This window comes from Pseudonaja textilis, chromosome 2 (assembly GCF_049901715.1).
Source record: "Pseudonaja textilis isolate UNSWEBS1 chromosome 2, rPseTex1.2, whole genome shotgun sequence".
Classification (NCBI taxonomy): Eukaryota; Metazoa; Chordata; class Lepidosauria; order Squamata; family Elapidae; genus Pseudonaja; species Pseudonaja textilis.
The window spans coordinates 105,808,859-105,816,130 of NC_141991.1; the positions used below are offsets into that span (position 1 = coordinate 105,808,859).

Here is a 7,272-nt window from a genome sequence, read left to right on the forward strand (position 1 = left end):
TTATAACATAGCAGTTTTCCAGCAATGAGAGAGATGAATATGTTTATTACATGCATTTTCTGGCATTTTTAGTATTCTTGCCCAACAGTTCTCTCTTTTTTTTAATTTTAATGTCTTCTTTGAAGAGCTATTCCTATAATTTTATTTAACAGGCTGGAAAATTTGTTTTGTACATCAGGGTTATGTAATTCAACATAACTACTAATTTTATTTAGTTGAACAAAATGTGCCTGGGAAGCGTGTATAAAGGGTTTTTTTTTTTTTTCATTTAATGCAGGAAGGCAAAAATTGACAAATATTTTTTTCTCCCTTTACCAAAGCCATCTGTGGATGCAAATGTCTTTGCTTATTGAAAAGTGACTGAAGCATAAGAAGAAAATATGAACAAAAAAGCAGGTGGTGCAGTCCCTTTCAGTTTTAACAACTGTCTGATGCATCATATAAAATAAACTACAGTATGGTAGCATAAGATATGCATCATATAAGATATAAGATAAACTACAGTAAGGACAAAAATCAGAATCAAAAGTCAGTTGAAAGACATGGTGATCAGAATCAAAAGTCAGTTGAAAGACATGGTGGGCAAACAGCATTCATAAACAGAATAGATGCATTTTATCAAGGTTGTAATGTAAATGGTTGGAGTTACTTGGGAAAAAATGATTTTACATAATTTTTAATGCCATAAACTGTCAATTTTATGCACCTGCTTATGTGCATTCACACATTCTGAGTGTTATCATCTCACTTATGGAATAATGCAATTCCTCAAAAGCCTTCCTTTCACTTCAAGAGTATTGAGAATTCCTCAAAAGCTTTCCTTTCACTTCAAGAGTAAACATTTTTGAAAGTTCTAACCATCAGGTATGGAAATAGCTAATCTCATCACTTTATTCAAGTGGGGAGAAAGCACTTTTGGAAAGTTATTGTGTGATAACATAGATAAATAATGCAAAGAACTATGTGTGTCAGTGTAGTCTAAAGCTCCAAAAAGGTAGAGGTCAATTGAATAATAGGAGAGGTCCTACTGACAGAAAGAGCAGTCTTAGAGTAGAACCAATAACTAACCACAAATTAGCATTCCTCTGCTTGGATATAGCCTTCTGTTGGGAAAATTTGGATTCCTGCACTTCCAATTCTATGTTCTTTCAGATGTCCTGGTAGAATATAACTAGTGGCAGTAGGAACGTACAGCTTACAGCTCCATATTTTCCATCTATACATCCCTAATAACTTAAATATAGCGCCATGGCATCAGAAGGAGAAAAGTAGCAATAATTGATGTTATTCCAAGTTAAGGCCTTGTTAACATCATCCTCTGATTCAGGTACACGTAAGTTCAATTCTGTGGAGATTTGGTTTTTGTTCCAGAATCAGGTTATAAAGTACAGAATATGCAATGTACAATCCTAAACATATTACAGAGTCGGCAACCGTTTTTGTAACTAAACGTATATCTTCAGTCTTATGCTGCTGCAGTCATCTCTCATGTTGGCATGAATTTCAGCCTGTTTACAAAAATCCCTGTCAGGACTGAAACGCTTTTGGAGATAGTTGGTCTGGTACTGCTGCTACCACATTGTGCCTCTGTGTTCTGCCAGTATTCTGTTCTAAGGAAACAATTCCCAAAAATGAATTATTTTTTCATCCTGTGGATAAATAATCATGGACATATATTCTTTCATACATATACACTTACAAAACCAGTTTGGTGTAGTTGTTAAGGCATCAGGCAAGAAACTGTGAGACTGTGAGATGTACTTCCACTTTGGAGGTAAAATCTTCTGGGGCATTTTGAGCCAGGTTTTCTCTCAGCCCTAGGAAGAAAGGAAGGGAAAAATATTGTCAAGAAAAGTGAGGGGACTTGTCCAGGCTGCCACCAGGAGTCGACACTACTCCTAGGCATACACACTCACACAGACATACACAAAGAGACACACACAATTAAACTGAATTTCTGTATTCAACGTTAAAAGCATTGAGATATACATAAATCTAAGCACAACAATCAGTTGGTCCTTGTTCTCTAATGTCTTCTAGACTTACGTTTGCTAAAGCTGTAATAGTACAGGAGTTCTAATATTTGCACTGCAAATCGAAGGTTGCTGGCATGAAACCCTAAAGAAACCTATACTGCATATTTTAATTACTTTTTTCCTCTCCCCCACTTTCCCCCTTCAGTGATTAACCTATCATGAGGTAAAGACCACCAGTCCAAACAACAAGAGTACTCAAGGTGACATAAAAGGGAAAAGAGTTTTAAAGCCACAGCACCAAAACACTCTCATGGGTAACATTCACAACATGGGAGAGAGGGAGTGTAAAGTGGCATCATCTGTTCCTGTCTTCCCAAAATAATTGCTGACCAATATGATGACAGAGCAACCAGGCAGAGCAGATAAGCCCTTTGTATTCCTAGGATTATAGGATTAATCAATTTGAAAGTTAGCCAGTTCTGTGCTTTAATTTGTTGTGAATATAAACTTGAACCAAAAGTTCCTCTTAGCTTCAGTCTGATGAGCAACTGCCTGCAGGCCATTTTGATCCAACTTAATTTTTGTGAATTGTCAGGCATATCAAGAAATCTCTCTTGAGATTTCTGTGGCTTTCTAAAGCTAAGAGATGCCCAGGCATATGGTGAAGGGCGATTGCCTCGAGGAATGGAGTTTTTATATTATCTGAAATGGTTGCTGGAGTTTTTGTATCATTTGAAATGAGTACATGCACAAGAGGACCACATATGCATGCATACATACATATATTATGTATCTGTGTTACATATGCATGTTGAAGTCAATATGGCTCAAAAAAATGTCTTAAAATAATATCGCTTAGTTGGACTGGATTTTCTTTTCAAAGACGTCCAACCTCAGATTTTTGTCAAACAGCAAGACAGAAATAATTTATATTTACTTTCTAGCTTTCTTTTTTGGAGTATGGAATCTTGGACAAAGGAATAGAAGTTCTTCATGCCAAGTTTGTTCCTTCCTTAATGAAGAAAAAGTTGTAAGCCCGTGGTGGGTTTCAAAGTGGTTTCCACCAATTCGGTGGCCGTGGCTGGATGGGCACGCTTTGCGCACACACAAACACTTTGCGTGTGCTCACACGCCAAATGTGCACTTTGCGTACAGGCAGAGGCTTTCCTATTCACCTCCTGCAATTCTGCACTTTCCCTGCATCTACAACAGCTGAAGTGCGCCAATCTGCTGTGCCGTGCAAAGCAGCTGCACTTCAGAAGCAGGATATAAAGGTTGGGAGCCTGGGAGGGTGGCCCCAACAGCAGATTGTCTGAGAGAACTGTTTTGGCCTCCGCTGACCTTCGGAGCTACCGGCTTGGCAGAACCAGGCCAAAACGGTAACATCCCACCTGTGTTGTAAGCCTTCCTGGAAAATTCTTCCTGGAAAAGTCCAAATTTTGGAAAAATCTACCTTGGTGAAGAGCCAGGGAACAGCTAAAAAGCAACTTGAATGCCGGTACTAAAGGAAAGTGCAGTTTTATCTTTAAAATAGTCGAACCAGTTTCATCTTGCCCAAATTTTCCTAAAAACATTCTAAGATCCTCTGTATTGCTTTGTTCAGGTGTCCTAAAAACACTCCATTGTGATGGATATGTACAACATTTGCAAGAAGAGTCGAGGATCAAATATACTTCTGAGACATACACAGTCCTTGTGTTCCATAACATACTTTTTGCTACACAAGTCTGTGTTAGGGCGAATCGTCATACCAATTAGAGAAGGGTCTGTTGCATAGAACAGGAAAACTTAATAGAGCAAGAAATGGAGGGGAATTGGAAAATGCTATTTTATTTAAAGTCCTCTTGAGGTGGTATCAGAAGCACAGAATAGGGTTTTTATTTATTTTATGTGTTTTATTCCCCTCCACCCAAAGTTTTCTTCTGAGAGATTTGCTTAGAAAGGTTATGAATTATGCTAGTTCTTAACATTGATGGACTTCTTTCTTCATTCTCCAGATCTATAAAACCCTGGAGTGTTTTTTTGATTTCTTTTTTGCTCTGTCTTGGTCAACATTATGAGAAGAATTATGGTGAAAACTGGAGAAGCAATGCAAACCTTTCCATAGCTACAGAAAGACCTGAAAAGTGCCTCCTTCTCCTTTTCAGAAAATAGATTGAAAATAGTGTGTCTCAGAGGTCTCTCTGTGATTCCTGGAACAATAGTGGAACAAATAATCTTAGTTCAGGGTTTTTTCTTTCTTAACTGCTGAAATTGAGAAACAGCAAATAAATGCAGGAGATGAGCAAGAGTGTTGTTCTCTCTTTTATCACAAGAATTGCATTGTTGGAAATGATTTTAGAACTGTTTTTAGATGTCTGCGCTCATCCTTTGACATGAATGTGGTATGATCAAAGAAAGCTGTAGCTGAAATTTAATTCAGCACAGCAAATTATGAGTTAAACATTTACTGAATCTGCTAACATCTGAGTCAAAATATTTTTTTTTCAATTTTTTTCAGCGTAAATTTTTTAAAAATGCACATTTGGAACAGTATGTTTTTGTATGCACATGTTGAGGTCAGCTGCATATCACAACAACATTTTGGGACAAGTTTTGTTCCAAATGCATTGAAATAGCAATAGCACTTAGACTTATATACCGCTTTATAGTGCTTTATAGCCCTCTCTAAGCAGTTTACAGAGTCAGCATATTGCTCCCAACAATCTGGGTCCCCATTTTACCCACCTTGGAAGGGTGGAAGGCTGAGTCAACCTTGAGCCGGGTGGGATTCGATCTGCCAAATTGCAGGCAGCCAGCTGTCAGCAGAGATAGTCTGCAGTACTGCATTCTAACCACTGCGCTACCGAGGCTCTCATGTATGTATGTTAATGAAACAAATACCAATTTTGTGATTTAAAAATGGAAAAGACGCATACCTTTGATAGATTGGATTCATGAATACCTTTGCTAGCACAACCGATAGAGGCTGGATAGTTAATCCATACACTTTTGGGTTACAGAAGCTGTTTTGTTCTTCGAGAACTGTTAAACTTTTTTTTAAAAGCAAAACAACATAAGATGACAAACAACCCAAAGGAAAATATTCAAATATATACATGAACATACACTTCAATTTTTCATGGTGGGTTAAAAAAATGACGCATTTACCAAGTGTTTAAATTCAGGCTTTGTTGAAAGAATAGAAGAGAATGTAAATCTTTTAAAGAACATAAACCAACCTGAAGCCTTTTCAATGTGATGAACTCAGCTCCAATTACTCCAGCCTGCCTGGTTGCTGGACAGCTGAAATCCAATACATGAATTCTCCATGTAAATGAAATGGAGACGTTGGAACCATTCTCAATTTCTGTAGCCACTAGATGTCAGCAAAGACTGTCATCTTTGTTGGCAGGGGGCTGTATTTTGCAGTTACCCAAATGAACAGTCATAAAAATGATGGGAAAATAACAGAGAGCATAAAGAAATCTTTTCATGGATTATTTTAACCATTGCCAGGATATTGTCATATTCTACCCAGTGGCACATTTTGGAGTTATGTTTGAGGATTTATTTTCTTTCTTTTTCCTGAGTTTGGATGCACTCAACATGCAGACACATGGAATTTATAATTTATATATAAGAGACGTTCAGCATTATTTTGATACATACACACATAGATATGCACACATATACACACAGAATGAATACAGGGAGTCCTCAATTTACAACAGTTCATTTAGTGACTATTCGACATTACAACAGTACTGAAAAAAGTGGCTTATGACCTTTTTTCACACTGGCAACAACTGTTGCAGCATCCCAATAGTCATGTGATCAAAATTTAGCAAGTAATTTATAGTTATGAAAATTTCACTGTCCCGGGGTCATGTGATTACATTTTGTGACTTTCCAACAAGCAAAATGAACGGGGAAGCCAGATCCCCTTAACAACTGTGTTACTAATTTAACAAGTGCAGTGATTCACTTAACAACTGTGGTTAGAAAATAGGGCAAAGCTCATTTCATGAATGTCTTGCTTAACAACAGAAATTTTGGGCTCAGTTGTGGTTGTAAGTTCAAGGACGATTTGTACAAGAGTACAAATGGAATTTGCAAGGTGCACATGCTTGAGAAAGGTAACATTCATCAACCGATATAGCTGGTTTAATGGAGCATGTGTCATGCATTTTTTCCTATTTGTTCTCATTCAAGTTTATGAAAGAAATTCCTTTTCAAATTTCCTCAGAAGAGAAGAGAACTTGGCTAGGGAAAACTTCCATGGGAATTCCTGCCCTTACAATATTGACCTAGAAAATGATCGGATGGTGTATTATGGTTCGGTCTTTCAGTGGCCCATCCTCTCTCCGGTTGTCTGCATCCTCCCTCACTTTTCATGCTTCCATTATATTCTAAGGGAAGATATCATAAAACATCTCCTATCATTGGTGTTTGTTTTTTTATTGTAAAATGTGGGCATACAGAAAGTGTATGATTGGAGTGATGGAAAGCTATGTAACACAAAAAGCAACAACATCAATAATAGCATCTTCTGCTGACTCCGCCAATAAAGTAAACTCAAGGCATCCCCAAGAGAAATTTGACAAATACTCTGAACATAAGGAAAAATCAGTAGAATCTTTTCCTGCAAGGGGAGAAAACTGAGATATTGCAAGGCTGATTTTGGCTCACTGGATAGAAAACACATGGATGATCCAGCTAGCCTCTTGGCTCCTAATATGGAGTTGAAACCTAACCTGGCACTGATGGGCCAGATCATTACATTTACTGCCATGTTACTATTTATTTAGCTAATTGGGTTCACCGGACGCTGGTTTGGAGATGAAACAGAGCAAAGTAGTAATAACTTATCCCAAAGTCTCACTCTCCTCATAGTTCCACATGCTGTATAATAATGATAGAGAGGACCAAATTGGTGGAAGTTTCCTATTAATTTCTCAGAAGGTATATTGCTCTTTCAAGCCTTTGGGGACCAGCCCAAGAAAGAATGGAGCAAAGACCTATGACATCTACCATTTCTACTGCCTAATAATACTGGCATGATCTCTACCCCAAAGATTTAATCTAGTCTGTTCTGATTCCTCTCTCTCCCTTTCTTTCGCAAGCTCTCCCAAACATCAAATGCAATATTGCAAACTAATTCTGCAGTTCGATTTTCACGGTCTCAAGGTTGACTCAGCCTTCCATCCTTCCGAGATTGGTAAAATGGGGACCCAGATTGTTGGGGGCAATATGCTGACTCTGTAAACAGTTTAGAGAAGGCTAGAAAGCACTGGGAAGTGGTATATAAGTCTTA

General features: G+C 37.8%; 1 long non-coding RNA gene across 1 annotated transcript; it reads right to left on the reverse strand.

The window, feature by feature from the left end:
• Positions 1-908: 908 nt before the first annotated feature.
• LOC113436974 (uncharacterized) lies at positions 909-5,001 on the reverse strand. Its single transcript, XR_003374152.2, has 3 exons — positions 4,895-5,001; positions 1,700-1,817; positions 909-1,610 (listed from the first exon to the last, which is right to left on the reverse strand). It is a non-coding gene; the product is annotated as an uncharacterized LOC113436974 (long non-coding RNA).
• Positions 5,002-7,272: the final 2,271 nt, after the last annotated feature.